This window comes from Cetorhinus maximus, chromosome 22, assembly GCF_964194155.1.
Source record: "Cetorhinus maximus chromosome 22, sCetMax3.hap1.1, whole genome shotgun sequence".
In the NCBI taxonomy this organism is placed as follows: Eukaryota; Metazoa; Chordata; class Chondrichthyes; order Lamniformes; family Cetorhinidae; genus Cetorhinus; species Cetorhinus maximus.
The window spans coordinates 2,393,589-2,414,770 of NC_135900.1; the positions used below are offsets into that span (position 1 = coordinate 2,393,589).

A 21,182-nucleotide genomic window follows, 5' to 3' on the forward strand; every position below is an offset into this window, starting at 1 on the left:
AATCCAACCCTCACAGCTGTGCGTACATGGCTGACACTGTTAGGAAAGCAAGCACCTACATAGCACAGTGATCATAGCTCTCAAAAAGCCCTCAGCCCATTCTATATGGAAGGAATTGCTTTGAAATGCAGTCCCTATGATAAGCGGTTTTCCAATGCAGCCATCTTGTGTACAACAAGGCAGCACAAATGAGATGAAGAACTGGTTGATTGACATTTGGTAGTGTTGGTTAAAGGAACAATGTGAGTGTGACTGTTGGAGAATTCCCTTCTCTCCAAAGAGTGGCTCCTTAGCAGTGAAAGAGTCAAATGACGCCCCTAATGTCTCATCTGAAAGCACTTTTTTCTCTGACACTGTGGCATTCCTCAGAAATATCAGCGTGGACTTTTGAGGCACCAATTCAGTCAAGCTAGTGTGTTTTCCTTTCATTCTTCACTTACACGCTCCCTCCATCTGAGAATTAGCTTTTCCACATGGCCATGTGCAGTTTGAATTCGACCCTGCAGTTTCACACTGTGACATCCTCTGTCGCTGTATGAAGCTGTTCAATATTCACTGATCGGCCAGTGAGGTTTAGTGCGCTTTTCAATCCTTTCTACACTTCAAAGTAGAAAAGAAACAAATGATTACCGATGTCCATTAGAATTTCATCGCACTAATAATGCCGATATGGTGCATTTAAGGAGAAGTTAGATAAATGCTTTAGGGAGAAAGGAACAGAAGGGTGTGTTGATGAGGTTGGATACAACAGGGTGGCGGGAGGCTCATGTGAAGTATAAACACTGTCATGGACCAGTTGGACCAAATGGCCTGTTTCTGTGCTATAAATACTATCTAATTTTTTGTAATATGGATGATGTTACAAATATTAAATTCAAATAAATATTTTCTTAAAACATACTTAAGACCTTCCGTATGCACATATATCCTGTTGTCATGCTTTTGTCACTCTTTTCAACTAATTTCTTCCATTATAAATTCCTATTTGCAGATTTAGAATGGAAACTGCCTATGTAAACTTGTCATGTTGTAATTACACCCTCCTGACAGTAAGGGCGATGTAGTGCCACAGTTTTGAGTTTACCAGCTCTTCTTGCTCTGCGCTACAGAGAGATACCTCTGCTCCAACCAACTCTACTATTCTGCTCCCCAAATTGCTACTGGTTTACAGTTTCAAGGAATCACACGGTTGTGGTTTCCATGCCCTGTTCCAGAGACTTGAGCATCTGATCAACATTGACACTCCATTGCAGTACTGAGGGAGTGCTGCACTGTCAGAGGCATTGTCTTTCGAATCAGACATTAAAACAAGGCTCTGCCCTCTCATGTGAATGTAAAAGATCCCACGGAAGGAAAAACAGCAGTGGAGTTCATCCTGGTAGCCTGGCCAACATTTATCTCTCAACAGAAATTAATTTAAAAAGTAATGTTCTCTTAGTTTATCTCATTGATGTTTGTGGGGGTCTGCTATGCACAAATTGACTGCCATGTCCCCTACATTACACTAATGACTGAGCATCAAAAGTACTTCATTGGCAATGATGTACCAAGGTCATGAAAAAAGCAAGATAAATGCAAGCTCTATAGTTAGCCACATAAAATAATAATGTTCCTTCAGTTTATTGTAGAAAAATAATAACTGAGCATATGAATTTACAATGAGGACTGAATTTCAATCTTTGATTCCAGGTCCACTTCACCAGATCTTCTCACTCTTCTTCAGCTGAAGAGCACATAGATGCCTGTCCAATTGCAATGCCACAAGAGATCCATCATACTTTATTAAAATAACCTGGACTGTGGTCAAGGTTCAAAGGGTAATTCTTTGAGGCTCCACTGCCAATTTAGAGAGCTGGCACTGTGGTAAACTGAGGCATAATACATCTTTAAGAGGACGTGAGCAGATTGACCACGTGACTGTAAGACCCAACAGCTGTGTAGCGCGGGCTACAATGTTAATGTTAGTCTAGAGTTAGGGTCTGTATGGAGAAGCACACATCATGTTAGCGTTCAGTTGTCTGTGTAAATAAATAGCATGTGCTTCATTTCATATTGGTCTCTGCGTCTGCAGTATATTGTTATCGACTCACCCACCGACAGATAAGCGTGCAATCGGTTCGCGAGCAGAGCGACCCCATAATAGAACAGAACAACTGGCAACGAGGCAAAACACCACCAGTCAACAACACTAAGGAGAGTCATGAAAACGCAACTGAAGTGAATGAGCTGTGCCTTACAGACCGATTGTAGGTACAGACCTCACCACAGCCGTTGAAGTTATCTCCCTCCAGTTATACCACAATTTGGCTGCATCGAACCGTTTGATCAGACCACCAATGACTGGTCACATTATATTGAACGCCTCGCATTTTTCTTTTTGGCCAATGACATATCAGGGGAGGAGAAGAGGCGAGCAATCCTCTTATCGACATGTGGCAGTAAAACATACAGCCTAATTCATAGCCTAATGGCACCCAACGTCCCAGATTCCAAGGGCTTTGATGAGTTGGTGAACCTTGTGAAAAGCCACTTTCAGCGAAAACCCTCAGTAACAACGCAGCGTTTTAAATTTAATTCGAGGTGTTGCGCCCTCGAGAGACAGTCACTTGCTACGTAGCAGCCTTGAAACAACTGACAGAGCACCGTGAGTTTGGGATGTCGATTAATGACATGTTAAGAGACTGATTAGTGTGTGGGATTAATGAAGACGCCATTCAAAAAAGGCTGTTGTCAGAAACGAGTTTAGACTTCAGCAAGGCGCTGGAGTTGGCGCTCGCAATGGAGACACAGTCAGGGACTCAGAAGCAATCAAGGGAGCACAAAATGGCGCCGTCCTTCACGTCGGGAGGGAGGCACCGGTTAGAAATGGCGCGGAAGCGCTGGGCTCCGCGGAAAGGCAGGAAACAACCACCATTAACACACCAGCAAAATGCAATGGCTTAAGGGATAAAAGCCACATTAATAATAGCAGAATTGGAACCAGACAGCCTACAAACGACTGACAATTTAAAGGAACCGAGTGTTTCTACTGCCATCGCAGTGGGTACATTATGCGATATTGTAAAGAGAGATTGAGGCAAAATTTCAAACAAAAAAGCAGAAGTCCTGAAATTTATATAATGGAGGAACCAGAATAAACAGAGTCAGATACTTGCTACACAACATAAAAATGGGTAAAACAGACCCCAATCTATGTGACAGTAGAAGTCAACAGAAAACCCGTTCGAATGGAGGTGGATACAGGTGCATCCACGAGAGTTATAGGGGAAACACATGTGTCAGTATCTGAATGGAGGAGGCCACTCACTAAAACTGGAAAACTCAGATGCCAGATTAAAGACATATACTGGTGAAGATATACAAGTAAAAGGTATATGCAAGGTTCCAGTACAATATAGAAGCCAGTCTGCTAATCTTCCCCTCATGGTGATAGCAGGCGGAGGACCGAGTCTCCTCAGAAGAAATTGGTTAAGAGAGATCAATCTTGAGAGATTACTGAGATCCCAATCAGAAGCAGGAAATGTTACTGTTTGGTAGAAGGAGCATGTAAAGACTCAACAAAAGGAACTAGTAGAAGTGATGCTTCAGGACAGAGTTCAAGTTGAAGTCATTAACCTCCAAAAGGAAAACCCGCTGAAGGACTTTTGCATATTGCGAGATTCCCTCAGATCCCAATTTGTACCACTAAAAAGGTACGAGGAAGAACAGGAAGAATTCAGCACATCTCTAGCCGAGATGAAGAATCAATTAGCCGAGAGAGCACAACAAAACTTAATTCTCCAGGAAACAACTAACAAATATAAAAAAGAAATGGAAGAACTGAAGAACCAGCCACACGGAAGCCAAGAAGCCTTAAAAATCGAGACCCCTGAGTTTTCAAAGGAGCTGAAAGATGAGGAAATGCTGGAAGACTCAACCATTGAGTTCACTCAAACTGAGCTCATACCTGAGCCTAGTCTGGCCAATAGGGAAGTTGAAGAGGAAGCCGAGATGAAAGTCAGCGCTGCAAAGAAGAAAACCCATCAAAAGAAGACACATAGGAAAAGAAAGCGAAATTACTAACAAGGCACCAACATTTTTTTTTTACACAACAGGAAGCTGATCATTTTGTGTTAAATTTAGCCTTGCCCAACATCCTGATTCTCAGAACCTGTCTTACAGTCGCCCTTCCTATAGCTGAACTTGGAGGGGAGGGGCAGCAGGAGTGCAGGCGATTGAGCCCAAAAAAGGATGGAAACATTCCCGTTGGAGTCTACGCCACAGGTAGAAGGAACTCCTCTTGCTTTGGAAGCCCCTGAGAGCCTGAGAGCATCGAAGAGGCAAACTTGCAGATTGCTACTGGGCAGCCTAGTGGACAGATAACTCCCGAGAGGGAGGCCTCAGATAAACCATCCGAAGTCATAGAACTATGACAGTCGACAGGTTTGAAAAAACCTCCTGAGAGACTGAATTTGTAAATAGTTTATTTATGTAAATAGTTAAGATATTGTAAAATGTACTTTCAAGTAAAGGGGGAAGGATGTGTTAATCTGAGGTGTAATATACCTTGAAGAGAATGTGAGCAGATTGACCACGTGACTGTAAGACCCAATAGCTGTGTAGCGCAGGCTACAATGTTAATGTTAGTCTAGAGTAGGGTCTGTATGGAGAAGCACACATCATGTTAGTGCTCAGTTGCCTGTGTAAATAAATACAATGTGCTTCATTTCATATTGGTCTCTGTGTCTGCAGTATATTGTAATCGACTCACTTGCTGACAGATAAACGTGCAATCGGTTCACGAGCAAAGCGATCCCATTGTAAAACATAACAGGCACCATAGAACATAGGAGCAGGAATAGCTATTCTAATGGTTTTATAGTCCTATCTCTATATACAAATGTACAAATTAGGAGCAAGACTAGGCCACTCAGCCCGTCAAGCCTGCTCTGCCATTAAATTAGATTATGTCTGATCTGATTGCAACCTCAGCTATCTACCTCTGCCTTAAAAATATTCAGACACTGCTTCCACCATCTTTTAAGGAAGAGAGTTCCAAAGACTCACTACCCTCTGAGAGAAAAACATTCTCCTGATCTCTCTCTTAAAGGGTGACATCTTATTTTAAAACAGTGACCCCTAGTTCTAGATTCTCCCACAGGAGGAAACACCCTCTCCACATCCATCCTGTCAAGAGCCCTCAGGATCTTATATGTTTCAATCAAGTCACCTCTTACTCATCTGAACTCCAGTGAATACAAGCCTAGCCTGTCCAACCTTTCTTCATAAGACAACCTGCCCATTCCTGGTATTAGTTTAATTAACCTTCTTTGAACTGCTTCCAGCGTATTTACATCCTTCCTTAAATAAGGAGACCAGTACTGTACAAAGTCCTCCAGATGTATTTCACCAATACCCGTATAACTGAAACATAACCTCCCTACTTTTGTATTCAATTCCCCTCGCAATAAACAATAATATTCTATTAGCTTTCCTAATTACTTGCTCATAGAGTCATTGAGTCATAGAGGTCTACAGCACAGAAAAAGGTCCTTCGGCCTATCGAGTCTGCGCCGGTCAAACCTAACTATTCTAATCCCATTTTCCAGCACTAGGCCCATAGCCTTGTATGCCATGGCATTGCAAGTGCACATCCAAATACTTCTTAAATGTTATAAGAGTTTCTGCCTCTATTACCCTTTCAGGCAGTGAGTTCCAGATTCCCACCACCCTCTGGGTGAAACAATTCTTCCTTACATCCCCTCTAAACCTCCTGCCCCTTACCTTAAATCTATGCCCCCTGGTTATTGATCCCTCCACCAAGGAGAAAAGTTCCTTCCTGTCTACCCTATCTATGCCCCACATAATTTTATACACCTCAATCATGTTCCCCCTCAATCTCCTCTGCTCCCAGGAAAATCACCCCATTCTATCCAATCTCTCCTCATAACTAAAACTCCCCAGGCAACATCCTGGTAAATCTCCTCTGCACTCTCTCTAGTGCAATCACATCCTTCCTATAATGCAGATTCTAGAACCGTACGCAATACTCTAGCTGTGGCCTAACCAGCGTTTTATACAGTTCCAGAATAACCTCCCTGCTCTTATATTCTATGCCTCGGCTAATAAAAGCAAGTATCCCATATGCCTTCGTAACCACCTTATCAACCTGTCCCACTACCTTAATGGACCAGTGGACATGCACACCAAGGTCCCTCTGATCCTCGGTACTTCCCAGGGTCCTACCATTCATTGTGTATTCCCGTGCCTTGTTTGTCCTGCCCAAGTGCATCACCTCACACTTATCCGGATTAAATTCCATTTGCCACTGTTCAGCCCAGCTGACCAGCCTGTCTATATCCTCCTGTAATCTAAGGCTGTCCTATACTCCTCACGATTTACCACCCCAACAATTTTCGTGTCATTCACGAACTTACTGATCCACCCTCCTACATTCAAGTCTAAATCATTTATATATACCACAAACAGGAAAGGACCCAACACCGATCCCTGTGGAACCCCACTGGACACAGGCATCCAGTCACAAAAACACCCCTCGACCATCACCCTCTGCTTCCTGCCACTCAGCCAATTCTGGATCCAGTTTTCCAAATTGCCTTGGATCCCATGGACTCTTACATTCGTTATCAGTCTCCCATGTGGGACCTTATCAAAAGCCTTGCTGAAGTCCAAGTAGACTACGTCAAATGCATTGCCCTCATCTACACGCCTGGTCACCTCTTCAAAAAATTTAATCAAATTGGTCAGACATGACCTCCCCTTAACAAAACCATGCTGACTGTCCTTGATTAATCCCTGCCTCTCCAAGAGTAGATTAATTCTGTCCCTCAGAATCGCTTCCAATAGTTTCCCCACCACTGAGGTTAGACTGACTGGCCTGTAGTTCACTGGTTTATCCCTTCCTCCCTTCCTGAATAACGGTACCACATTGGCTGTCCTCCAGTCCACTGACACCTCTCCTGTGGCTAGAGAGGTATTGAAAATTATTGCCAGTGCCCCTGCTATCTCCTCCCTTGCCTCACTCAACAGCCTGGGATACATTTCATCCGGACCCGGAGATTTATCTAATTTTAAGTCTGACAGACCATTTAGAACCTCCTCCCTTTCTATGCTAATTTCTTTAATTATATCACAGTCCTTCTGCCTGATTTCCATACCCACATTGTCCCTCTCGCTTGTGAACACCAACACAAAGTATTCATTTAGAACCCTACCTACATCTTCCGGCTCCACACACACATTACCACTATGGTCCTTAATGGACCCTACTCTTTCCATAGTTATCCTCTTACTCTTAATGTACTTGTAAAATAACTTTGGATTTTCCTTTATTTTACCTGCCAATGTTTTTTAATGCCCCTTTTTTGCTCTCCCAATTTCCATTTTAAGTTCCCCCCTACACATTCTATACTCCTCTAGGTCTTCTGCTGTTTTGAGCCCTCGGTATCTGCAATAAGCCTCCCTTTTTCTCTTTATTCAATCCTGTATTCCCAGGGTTCCCTGGATTTGTTGGTCCCACCCTTTGTCTTTACTGGTATATCTTGGCCCTGAACTCTCCCTATTTCCTTCTTGAATGAATCCCACTGCTCTGACGCAGATTTACCTAAAAGTAGCTGCTCCCAGTCCACTCTGGCCAAATCATATCTGATCTTATTAAAATTGGCCTTCCCCTAATTTAGAACTCTGATTTCTGGCCCATCCTTGTCCTTTTCCATAACAACCTTGAATCTAACGGAGTTATGATCACTATCTGCACAATGCTCCCCCACTGATACCTTTACCACTTGCCTGACTTCATTCCCTAAAATTAAGTCCAGGACCGCCGCCTCTCTTGTAGGACCTTCTACGTACTGGCTTAAAAAGCTCTCCTGGATGAATTTTAAGAATTCTGCTCCCTCTAAACCTATCACACTATGACTAACCCAGTTAATATTGGGGAAGATGAAATCCCCCACTAGTACTTCCCTATTATTTTTACACTTCTCTGAAATTTGCCTACATATCTGCTCTTCTATTTCTCTCTGACTGTTTGGGGGCCTATAGTACACTTCCAGCAATATGATTGCTCCTTTTTCGTTTTTCAGTTCTACCCATATGGCTTTATTTGAGGAGCCTTCTAAGATGTCATCCCTTCCCCCCTCTGTAATTGATTCCTTGATCAATATTGTGATACATCCTCCTCTTTTACCTCCTTCCCTGTCTTGCCTGAAGACCCTATATCCTGGAATATTGAACTGCCAATCCTGCCCTTCTCTCAACCATGTCTCTGTGACAGCAATGACATCATACTTCCATGTGTTAATTTGTGCCCTCAACTCATCTGCCTTATTCATCAGACTCCTTGCATTAAAATAAATACAATCCAACCTTGTCAAACTCCCTTGTGCCTTAACTGGTCTATAATTTCTATGCCTTCCAGACTCATTTGCTCTCACTTCTAATCTTGGCTGTGCATCTCCCCCTGCTAAACCTCCTCTCAGGATCCCATCCCCCTGCCAAGTTAGTTTAAACCCTCCCCAACAGCACTAGCAAACCTCCCCGTAAGGATGTTGATCCCATTCCGGTTCAGGTGCAACCCGTCCGCCTTCTACAGGTCCCACCGCCCCCAGAAACAGTCCCAATGTCCCAGAAATCTAAAGCCCTCCCTCCTGCACCATCTCTCCAGCCATGCATTCATCTGGACTAACCTCCTATTTCTATACTCACTAGCGTGTGGCACCAGAAGTAATCCAGAGATTACTACCTTTGAGGTCCTGTTTTTTAATCTGTTTCCTAGTTCCCTAAATTCTGCTTGCAGGACCTCATCCCTCTTTCTACCTATGTCATTGGTACCAATATGTACATGATTTCAGTCTGTTTGCCCTCCCCCTTTAGAATGCCCTGCAGCCGTTCAGTGACATCCTTGACCCTGGCACCAGGGAGGCAACATACCATCCTGGAGTCACATCTACAGCCACAGAAACACCTGTCTGTTCCGCTTACTATCGAGTCTCCTACCACTATTGCTCTTCCCCTCTGTTTCCTCCCCCTCTGTGCAGCTGAGCCACTCACAGTGCCATGAGCGAGGCTGCACTCCCCAGAGGAACCGTCACTCTCACCGTTTTCCAACACAGAAAAATGGTTCTCGAGCAAGATGCACGCTGGGGATTCCCTGACTACCCGTCTGACACCTTTCTTCTGACTGATGGTCACCCATTCCCTCTCTGTCTGCACTTCCGTAAGCTGTGGGGTGGCCATGTCTAAAAACGTGCTATCCACGAAACTCTCAGCCTCGCGGATACATCTCAGTGTCTCCAGCTGCCGCTCAAGCTCCGAAACTCAGAGTTCAAATAGCTGCAGCTGGTGGCACTTCCTGCACACGTGGTCAGTCAGAGTGCAAGGAGTGTCTAGAACTTCCCACATGTTGCAGGCAGTACATAACATGGGACTGAGCTGCCCTGCCATGCCTCTAGTTGAAAAAAACCCTTACTTTAAGTTAAATACAGTAAAAAAAGTTAAATTATTTATGTACTTTAAATAAAAACTAAAACTCTTACCTTTCCTTAGCTTAATCTATTTTAAATGGGAGAAAAAATGGAGAAAAACACTTACCCACTATCAGCTCTCACCTTTGTGCTGACGTCACTTTTTGAATCTTCCCCGCACTTGCGCTGGTTCTAATCTCTCCACCGCTCTCTCGCGCTGTCTTGTGATGTCACTCTTGTTATTTTCAACAAGAACTGACTGCAGGACACTCTTCCCAGACTGCTTCACCACGATGCTGACTGCAGGACGCTCTTCCCAGACTGCTTCATCACGATGCTGACTGCAGGACACTCTTCCCCATATCCCCTGTACCCGTATTCTAACCTTTTGCAATTCATGCACCAGGACACCCAGATTTCTCAGCATCTCAGAGCTCTGCAATCTCTCTCTATTTATATAATGTGCTTCTTTTTTATTCTTTATGCTAAAATTCACATTTTCCCACATTATGCCCCATTTGCCAGATCTATGCCCTATTTAACCTATCTCTATCCCTTTGTAGCCTCCTTACATCCTCTTCACAATTTACTTTCCTACCTATCTTTGTGCCATCAACAAATTTAACAACCATACCTTCGGCCCCTTCATCCAAGTCATTTATATAAATTGTAAATTGTAAAGGCCCAGCATCGATCCCTGTGACACATCCTGTCAACCAGAAAATGATCGTTTTATGCCTGCTCTCCGTTTCCTGTTAACCAGCCAATCTTCTATCCATACCAATATGTTACTCCCTACACCATGAGCTTTTATTTTTGCAATAACCTTTGATATGGCACTTTATCAAATGCCTTTTGGAAATCCAAGTACAGTACATCCACCAGTTCCCTTTTGTCTACACATGTTACTTGTTCAAAGAACCCTGGTAAATTGGTTGAACATGATTTCCCTCTCACAAAACCATGTTGACTCTGCCTGATTACTTCGAATTTTTCTAAGTGCCCTGTTATAACATGCTTACTAATAGCTTCAAACATTTTCCTTATTGCAGATGTTAGGCTAACCGGCCTGTAGTTTCCTTCTTTCTGTCCCTCACCCTTTTTGAATAAAGGAGTTACATTCTCTATTTTCCAATCTAATGGAATCTTCCCCAATTCTAGGGAATTTTGGAAAATTAAAACCAATGCATCAACTATCTCACTAGTCACTTCTTTTAAGACCCTAGGATGAAGTCCATCAGGACCCGGGGACTTGTCATCCTGTAGCTCCAACAATTTTCTCAGTATCACTTCCCTGGTGATTGTAATTTTCTTGAGTTCCTCCCTCCCTTCCATTTCCTGATTTACATCTATTTCTGAGATGTTACTTGAATCCCCTACAGTAAAGACTGATGCAAAATACCAATTCAATTCATCTGCCATCTCCTTATTTTCCATTATTAATTCCCCAGACTCTTTCTATAGGATCAACGCTCAATTTGTTAACTTCTTTCTTTTTAAATATCTCTAGAAACTCTTATTACTACCTGTCTTGACATTTCTAGCTAACTTTCTCTCATACTCTCATTTTTCTTTCCTTATTAATCTTTTAGTCATTCTATGCTGTTTTTATATTCTGTCCAATCTTCTGACCTACCGCCCATCTTTGCGCAATTATATGCTTTCTCTTTAAGCTTGATACAATATTTAGCTTTTTTAGTTAACTGCGGATGGTGGGCCCTCCCCTTGGAATTTTTCTTTCTCATTGGAATCTATCTATTCTGTATATATTTTTTTATTGATTCACTGGCTGGGCCAGTATTTATTGCCCATCCCTAGTTGCCCTTGAGAAGGTGGTGGTGAGCTGAAATATATTCTGAAATACCCCCTTAAATGTCTGCCACTGCATCTCTATTGACCTATCCCTTAACCTAATTTGCCAGTTTACTTTAGCTAGCCTTGCTTTCATGCACTCAGAATTGCCCTTATTTAAGTTTAAAATACTAGTCTTAGATCCACTCTTCTCTCCCTCAGACTAAATTAAAATTCAATCATATTATGATCGCTACCACCTAGGGGTATCCTCACTATGAGGTCATTAATTAAACCTATCATGTTCCATGATAGCCATGTTCCATGTTGCAAGAACAAATCATCCCTTCTTAAAATTGATTAGCAGGTTTTTTAAATTCATTTATGGGATGTGGTCATCGCTGGCTAGGCCAGCATTTATTGCCCATCCCAAATTTCCCTTGAGAAGTTGGTGATGAACTGCCTTCTTGAACCGCTGCAGACCATGTGCAATAATAAAACCTTTGGAATCCTATTGTCAGGAAGATATAATAATCCTCATAATGGTATTGGAATTGATTGTAAAATAGTGGTATCTGTGTCTATATGTGTATGTGTGTGTGTGTATGTGAGACTTAATTGGATTAAAGGCAGCTGGTCTAAAGGCTTTGATGTCGACATGGTAAACATGGAGGAAATTGAAAATGTAAGGTGTTAAAGGATATTTGCATTTTTAAGTAAACCAGTCTTGATTGTTTTCAAAGGAGGGGTGAAATGTGCCACCTAGCTAGGTGAAGTTTAGAAACAGTGGGCCGAATTTTGCCCTTGGCGTGTGGGATCAGCAGGAGTGGGCGGGGGTGGTCGGGAAGCTGATCGCCGCCCGCAATCCACAGCACACCGCGATTTCACACTGGTGGGTCAATTAAGGCCCACCCAGCATCAAAATTATTGAGCAACAGAAACATTTAATAAAACATGTCCCCTCATGTGACTGTCACATGAGCAGAGAGGGACATGTTTTTAATTAAAATTAACATTTTTATTTTGTTTGTATTTGCTTTTGGAAACCTCATCCCGCCTGTGGATGAGGTTCCCAAAAAATGCAAAGGCCGCTTAGCCTTTTCACCTGCCCGTCAACTGTTAGTTTGAACGGGCAGTGAAAAATTAAGGACAATTGATAACTTAATGGCCTTAATAGGCCTTTTAATTGTTGGCGGGCGCGCTACCGGCTCCAGCGCATGCCCACCGACTGAGCTATCGTGCAGCTGCGCGTTGACATCGGCACGCTTGGCCGATCCCAGTGCGTGTCATTTCATGTTCGGTTGAGTCGGACACACAACTGACCATCGAGCTAAAATTCTGCCCGGTGTGTTTATTTTTCCCAAAGATTACTGGTAAAACTTGGTGCTATGAGAGATTTTTATCATCAGAAAGATAAGGTCCAAAGACACAGTAAAACAATGGGTATTTGCATTCAAAGGGGGAAATATGTATAAAGGATCAAAGGTTGTGTGTAAGGACAGGCATTTTTAAGATCGAACAAGTGTGAAAAGCCTTCAGCACCTATGCCTCAAGCTGCTGTTTTCAAAGAACTGAATTTAAGACAACTCACTTTGAATTGGATTGTTCAGGGTATCGTGTTTCTTTGCCTGGATCTTTTAAAATCTATGTGCCTTACTGTTGCCTTAATGAATGTGTAACTGGGAGTCAGGTTAATTAAGGGATTTAGAAGTTATTATAGTAGTAATCTGTAGACATATGTATGTGCTTAAAACCGTTTTCTTGTTAATAAATGTTTAATCTAGTTTTGTAAAAACCTATGAGACTTGGTGGTCTTATTACTACTAAATTCAAGGCATCTTGAAATTTATACAAATTGCAAAACAAGTTGTGGCAATTGTTTCAACTTTCCCTTTAGGATTTGAACAAATCAGCATTTACCATCGACTGTGCCATAATGCTATCGATAGTGTTTGAAATATTGCTTTTTTTTATCTTAATAGGTTAGAGTGCAAAGAAGACAGAGGAATTATTGAAGCCGTCACTGTAAGTGTAAAATGAATTATGTTACGTTTGCACATTTGAAAAAAGGATATGACTAACTTACAACATAGGATAATATCGTGGCTGTGTCGATTCTTGGAAAGAGCTATCCTATAGCCCCTCCCCTGTTCTTTCCCCTTTATACAATTCAAGAAGTTATTATTGAATCTGTTTTCAGTCAGTGCACTCCAGATCACATCAACTCACTGTGTAAAACAATTTCTCTTCCGCTTCCCTCTGGTTCTTTGGCAATATTGCTTAACTAATCTGTCATCTGGCAGAGTCCGCGAATCATTATTGGTGTCGATGGGTGATCAGGAGCTTCCATCGGGAGCCATGCTGGCAGGGAGAATGGATCAGAGGATCAGGGAGCTAACATTGTAGGCCTTTTCTGACCTACATTCCCTGCCAGAGATGTTGCCCCATTGGAATGCTGCAATCATGGAGTTGCCTCTTTACTCAGTTTAAAGATGAAGTAAAATCTAGTAAATTCAGTTTGGTTGTGATGTTGCTGTTACCTTGGTAGTCATGGTAGTCATAGCATCATAGTATGACACAGTACAGAAGGAAACCATTCAATCTATCGAGCCTGTGTGTCGGATCTTTGAAAGAGCTACTCAATTAGTCCCAATTCACCACCCCCCCTCCACCTTTCCTCATAGCCCTACAAATCTTTCCACTTCAGGTATTTATCCAATTTTGTTTTGAAGGACACTGTTAGATTTTCTTCCATCAGCCTTTCAGGCAGTGCATTCCAGATCATAACAATTCACTGCATAATTAAATGTTTCCCCATCTCCCTCTTGCTATTTTGTGAAGTAAGTGAAATCTGTGTTCTCTTATCACCAGTGCAAATGTTTCTCCATGTTTACTCTATCAAAACTGTTCATGATTTTGAAGAGTTCTATCATATCTCCTCTTAACCTTTTCTGTTGTCCCTGCACCCCTAGATAACACCAGTGAAACAACACAGCTGAGAATTGTCAATGAAGTCCAGTCAAGCAACTGCTTCTTTTCATTTTGTCAGAGTGGGTTGTGATCCATTTTATCCCATAATCTCTTTAGATAACTCCTGAAGATAATCTCAGCAACACCCATCACTTTACGGAATGAAGCAATCAGGAGGATTCTATCTAACTATCTCCCATTATTTGCATTCCATTCACTGGAAGTTTTTTTAGATGCTGTTTGGACAGATGTGGACAGCAAGATAACATTAACAAGACAGTGAAAACTCTGCAACCTTGTATTAAAGTGATTACTGGAACTATCATCAGCTGATGTATACAGAGTCGATCTGTGCGTAGCTTTATCTCTTAATCATTAGTAGAAAAAGATTAGAGGCTAGGATACAGCCCCCTGCTCACTTACATGTAAAGACTTTTGGAAATAAGAGGTCTTTGAATTCTAATGTAAGTGATCTCTAATCATAGGGATAACTGTAGCTCAGAGGGTGGCAATCTGCCTTTGAGTTGGATGGTTCAGGTCCCATGCCAGGGACTTGATTACAAAATCTGGATTGACATTGTCAATGCCGTACTGTTGGAGCACTATTGTTTGGGGGAAATAACAAACCCAGTCTGTCTTCTCGGGTGGATGCAAAAGATTTCCCAAGCAGCTTCACTGAAAAACAACGGATTACTTGGTCATTATCACTTTTCTTTTTGTGGGAGCTTGCTGTGTACAAACTATTTGTCGCGTTTGACATTACAGCAGTCAGTACACTGCAAAGAGACCTAGCTGCTTGAAAAGAACTTTGGGATGTCCTGAGGCCATGTAAGACGCTATACAAATGCAAGTTCCTTTTTCTCTTTAATTCTTCCCATTGTTTTGAGAAACTAGTTGTATGGATAAGCTGAACTTTATTTCATTAAAATGTGATGGCAGATGGGATCATTGTGTTGAAAGAGTCCACTGAAGAAGCAACTTAAAGATCATAATAAAACATTCCAAGGTGCTTCAAAGGAGCATTATCAAAAAAAAAATGAACTCCAAGCCACATAAGGAAATATTAGAGTGGAGGCAGGTTTTAGGGAGCATCTTAAAGGAGAGAGAGAAGTCAAGAGGCCGAGCATTTAGAGGGGGGAATTCCAGGTCTTGGAGCCCGAGATGCTCCATTTGTGGAGTGATTAAAATTGGGGATGCAGAAGGGGCCATGAGGTGTGAAGAGATCTCAGAGGGTTCCAGGGCTGGAGGAAGATGCAGAGAGGGTTTTGAAAGCCAGGATGCAAATTTTAAAACTGAGGCCTTGCCATACGGAGAATCAATGTAGGTCAGCAAGCACAGGGGTGATGGGTGAATGGGACTTGGTGTGAGTTAGGACACACAGGCAGCAGAGTTTGGGTGAGCTCAAGTTTTAAGCTGGGAGGTCGGCCAGGAGAGGATGGGAATAACGAATTCTAACAAAAAAATGGGTGAGGGTTTCAGCGGCAGACAACCTGAGACAAGGACGGGCTGGGTAATGTTGCAGCAGTGGAAGTAGGTGGTCTCAATAATGGAGCGATTATTATGTAAATTGAGCTGTCAATGAACAGGAAGGTGAGACTGCGCATTGGGAGTCTGATCTGTAAAATTGCCCCTTTACTACCAAAAATTATAGAAACAGGACTGATCCTCGTACTACTGTGTGTAATCGCTCGCTCTGCGATTGTAGTTGAACATTGTGTGGATCCTGTTTTAAATGGGCTGTCACAGATATGGTTCATTTTGAGGGAATTTCAAAAGCAGAATCAATATTCATTAGGGGCGAAATTTCCAATTGTGTTGCCGAGACATTTTAAGTGACAAGTTTATCATTGGTCCATTGTCCCTCTGTGGATTGAAGGTGAATTCAACAGCACTGACTCTGCCGCTGTGAGGAGTTGGGAGCATGGATCAGAGAATCAGTTTTCCTTGCGATTCATGCCCCTTCGATGCCAGCTTCTCACTGGGGGCATGAAATTGCTGAATTCGATTCCATTTCTCGTGTGTTTGCAAAGGTAGATTTTAGAAACGAATGCTTGTGGAGTAGAGTCTCCCAGAGGGAGGTGACACTCTTAAACCTCTGGGCCACAGGTAACATCATGATATGCAAAGACTCACATTAATCATTATTGAATCTTATTGGTTTATCAAATTGTTTATCCAATCTCAATGCTTTTGTAACTTTTTTTTTGCAACATCCTCTATTTTTATTGAGCTCCCTGTTGTAGTGCCATCTGCAAAACTGACAGACTTGCAGTTGGCTTTGTATTGGGAAGAGATAGCCGAAGCATTACTACAGATATTTACAAACTCTTTAGAAAAAGGTGCCAGAGGACAGAGGATAGCGAATGTAATTGCTACATTTAAGAAGGGGGACAGAACATGTCCAGTAAGTTATAGAACAGTCAGCTAACCACTGGCATTAGGAAAAATAATGGAATCCTTACTAAAAGAGAGACTGGAAAACATCTAGACATGAGAAATAGAACAATGAATAGTCAGCATGGATGGCCAAATTTGAGCAGTAGGAATGGTTCTCTCTCAGCAAATGGAGATCAGGAGCACTTGCTTATTAAAAGCAGCCAACAAGGCAAAATACATGAAGAAATATTGAATGGAGATGCTTGTACTCCCAGTAAACCACAGGGCGGAATCGTCCCAGATTTGCACAAAGTGCGGTAGTGGGTGGGAAAAAAGTCGTTTTACCCGTCGGCCGCAATGGTGGATTTTCGCGCCATATTGGCCCATTCCTTCCTCATTAATTATGCAGCCACAGGAAACATGCCATCTCACTGGCAGGTGACCTCCAATTTGCTTGCCACGCCATTACCTAGCTGCTTCCTCACGCAGCGCGCCACATTTAAATGTACGAACATACATACAAACAAGGAGCAGGAGTAGCCCCTCGAGCTTGCTCCGCCATTTAATTAGGTCATGGCTGATCAGATAGTAACGTGAAATCTGTATCCTGCCTACTCCCAATAACCTACCACCATCTTGCTTACCAAGAATCTATCCAACTCTGCCTTGAAGACATTGAAAGACCAGAGTCTCTTCCACCACCTTTACCAGAAGAGAGTCCCAAAGACTCACGACCCTCTGAGTGAAAAAATTTCACCTCATCTCTGTTTTTAATGACCAGCTCCTTATTTTTAAACAGTGACTCCTAGTTCTAGATTCTCCCACAAGAGGAAACATCTTCCCTACATCCACCCTGTCAAGACCCCTCAGGATCTTAAAGGTTTCAATCAAGTCGCCTCTTACTCTTCTAAACTCTACCGGATACAAGCCTAGCCTGTCCAACCTTTCCTCAGAAGACAACCCGCCCATTCCAGGTGTTAGCCTGGTAAACCTTCTCTGAACTGCTTCCAATGCATTTACATCCTTCCTTAATTCAGGTGACCAATACTGTACACAATACTCCAGATGGTCTCAGTACTGCCCTGCACAACCGAAGCATAACCTCCCTACTTTTGTATTCAATTCTCCCCACAATAAATGATAACATTCTATTAGCGTTCCTAATGATCTGCTGTACCTGCATACTAGCCTTTTGTGATTTATGCACTAGGACACCCAGATTTGTCTGCATCTCAGAGCTCTGCAATCTCTCACCATTTAGATAATTTTCTTCCTGCCAAAATGGACAATTTCACATTTTCCCACATTATACTCCATTTGACAGATCTTTGCTCACTTACTTAACCTATCTATATCTTTTTATAGCCTCCTTATGTCCTCTTCACAACTTACTTTCCCACCTTTTCTTTATGGGATATGGTCATCCCTAATTTAAGAGTCAACCACATAGCTGTGGGTCTGGAGTCACATGTAGGCCAGACCAGGTAAGGATGGCAGATTTCCTTCCCTAAAGGACATTCATGAACCAGATGGGTTTTTACAACAATCGGCAATGGCTTCACGGTCATCATCAGACTTTTAATTCCAGATTTTTATTACATTCAAATTTCACCATTTGCCATGGTGGGAATTTGGACCCAGGGCCCCAGAGCATTCCCCTAGGTCTATGGAACACTAAGATAAAAGCAAAATACTGCAGAAGCTGGAAATCTGAAACAACAACAAAAATAGCTGGAAACACTCAGCAGGTCTGACAGCATCTGCGGAGAGGAACACAGTTAACGTTTCGAGCCCGTATGACTCTTCATCAGAACTCATACAGACTCAAAATGTTAACTGTGTTCCTCCCCGCAGATGCTGTCAGACCTGCTGAGTTTTTCCAGCTATTTTTGTTTTTGTCTCTGGAACACTAGTCCAGTGACAATATCACTATGCCACCACCTCCCTTAGCTTTGTGTCATCTGCAAATTTGGCAACCATCCCTTCAATCCCTTCATCCAAGTCCTTTAAATAAATTGTAAACAGCACCGATCCCTGTGACACACCACTCGTTACATCTTGCCAACCTGAACAGACCCATTTATGCCTACTCTCTGCTAGCCAGCCAATCTTCTATCCATGCCAATATGTTACCCCCTACACCATGAGCTTTTATTTTCCGCAATAACCTTTGATGTGGCACTTTATCAAATGCCTTCTGGAAATCTAAGTACAGTACATCCACTGGTTCCCCTTTATCCACAGCACATGTTACTTCCTCAAAGAACTCCAAAAAGTTGGTTAAACACGATTTCCCTTTCACAAAACCATGTTGACTCTGCCTGATTACCTTGAGCTTATCCAAGTGCCCTGCTATAGCTTCTTTAATAATAGCTTCTAACATTTCCCCTATGACAGATGTTAGGCTAATTGGCCTGTAATTTCCCACTTTCTGTCTCCCTCCATTTTTGAATAATGGAGTTACATTCGCTATCTTCCAATCTAATGGGACCTCCCCCAAATCTAGGGAGTTTTGGAAAATTAAAACCAATGCATCAACTATCTCACTAGAGGCTTCTTTTAAAACCCTAGGGTGACGTCCATTGGGACCCGAGCTCTTATCAGCCACAGCTCCAACAATTTACTCAGTACCACTTCTCTGGTGATTGTAATTTTCCTGACTACCTTCCCCACTTCCTTTTCCTGGTTTATAGCTGCTTCTGGGATGTTACTTGTATCCTCTATAGTGAAAACTGATGCAAAATACCTGTTCAATTCATCTGCCATCTCCATTGTCAATTCTCCAGACTCGCTTTCTACAGGACCAGCGCACACTTTGTTAACTCGTTTCTTTTTAAATATTTATAAAAACTCTTACTATCTGTTTTTATATTTCTGGCTAGCTTTCTCTCATAATCTAATTTTTCCATTCTTGTTAGTCTTTCAGTCATTCTTTGCTGTTCCTTATATTCTGTCCAATCTTCTGACCTTCCACCTCTCTTTGCACAATTATAAGCTTTTTCTTTAAGTTTGATACTATCTTTAACCTTTCTAGTCAACCACGGATGGTGTGGCTGTTCCTTGGACTTTTTCTTACCCGTTGGAATGTAGTTGTTCTGTGTATTCTGAAATATCCCCTTAAATATTAGCCTTTGCATTTCTATTGACCTAACCATTAACATAATTTACCAATTCACTTCAGTCAGCTCAGCTTTCATGCCCTCATAATTGCCCTTATTTAAGTTTAGAAGCTCAGCCTCGGACCCACTCATCTCTCCCTCAAAATGAATGTAAAATTCAATCATATTATGGTCACTGCTACCTAGGGGCACCTTCAATATGAGATCATTTGCGCACAACTCTCAATGCATAGTGCCTAGTACTGGTCCTATGAAGTCATGGCCCCAAAAGCCAAGAAGAGTGCAATCCTCCAGTTCAGTGACGCATCCCTGGTACACCTTCTGGAGGCCATGGAGGCCTACCACGATATCCTCTACCCCCAGCTCTGGCTGCAGGAGGCCCATCAGCCTCACCACTTTGGCTTGGGAGGTGGTGGCAGAGATGGTCAGTGCCAATGCTGCACAAGAGGTCAGCCATCTAGTGCAGAAAATGGATGAATGATCTCATCTGTGCCGCCAGGGTAAGGCAACCATCTCATCACTCTAAACTCACACACTCACAAGGCCATCACACATTCACTGGCATCTCACTCACTGCCAGCTCAAGGGACATCACCACTCACTCTCTCACACACACCCTCACATCTCCTCTGGAGACTGCCTCCTCAGCCCTCACCCTCTTGAGGCCACTTGCACAGATCAACATGTGCCCCCACACACACCCTGGGATACCCCCCTTCCCCAGTACAGCACTCGCCCTGCAGCCTCTTCCCTTGCTTAAGGCCATTTCTCCCCTTTCTCCAAGCAAACCCTAACCCTGCAGCCATTGAAAAGCCACCCCCACCTTACGGCTGGTCTGGTAGGTAGAGACCTGCCCGTGAGCCTCCCTAACAGTGATGTGGTGCTGTCTGTGAATCCTGGCACTGAGACTGCGAGTGCTGCCCGAGGCAAGGTAGGCAAACAAACCTCGAAATCCCGAGTGAAGTGCAGCTCGTCAGGTTCACGTCGCTTATGTACAGTTGTGAAACATGCTGATGTGCAATCACATGATGTGCCCGGATAATCCAGTGTGGGGGATGATTCCGGCAACCAGGGCTTATAATGAGATGCTGAAGTATTGAAATTAGGTTCCCGACATGCGGCGGTGAAAAACGCAGCCGCCATTGAGGGGTGAAGCAGATAATCGCAAATTAGTTTCACGATGGCGTGAAATCGATTTTTGGCGATCTCGCCAAATTGTCCCCCCCTGCCCCCACCTGCCATGACGCCCGACGCCAATGGGTCCAGAAAATTTTGGCTATAGCCAACATTTTGTCTATTTGAAATAATGGGCAGATTCTATTCGGGGCAAACAGCCCTTCTCATCCAGTTCCCCTTGAAATGCCTCAGCCAGTTAGTTAATCAATCACCAATCACAGTGAGAAAAATCAGGCCACTACAAGTCTGATACTAAATGGAATAACAAAGGTCGACTCTTTCTATT

The 21,182-nt window shown here is 42.8% G+C and overlaps 1 protein-coding gene across 2 annotated transcripts in view; it reads left to right on the top strand.

Moving 5' to 3' along the window:
• Window positions 1-21,182, top strand: part of LOC144696397 (synaptotagmin-A) — a 518,026-nt gene that overhangs the window by 241,215 nt on the left and 255,629 nt on the right. For both annotated transcript variants that reach the window (XM_078567640.1, XM_078567636.1), the window contains exon 2: window positions 13,238-13,280. The gene's annotated coding sequence lies outside the window, so the exon portion shown is untranslated. The remainder of the gene's footprint in view (window positions 1-13,237; window positions 13,281-21,182) is intronic.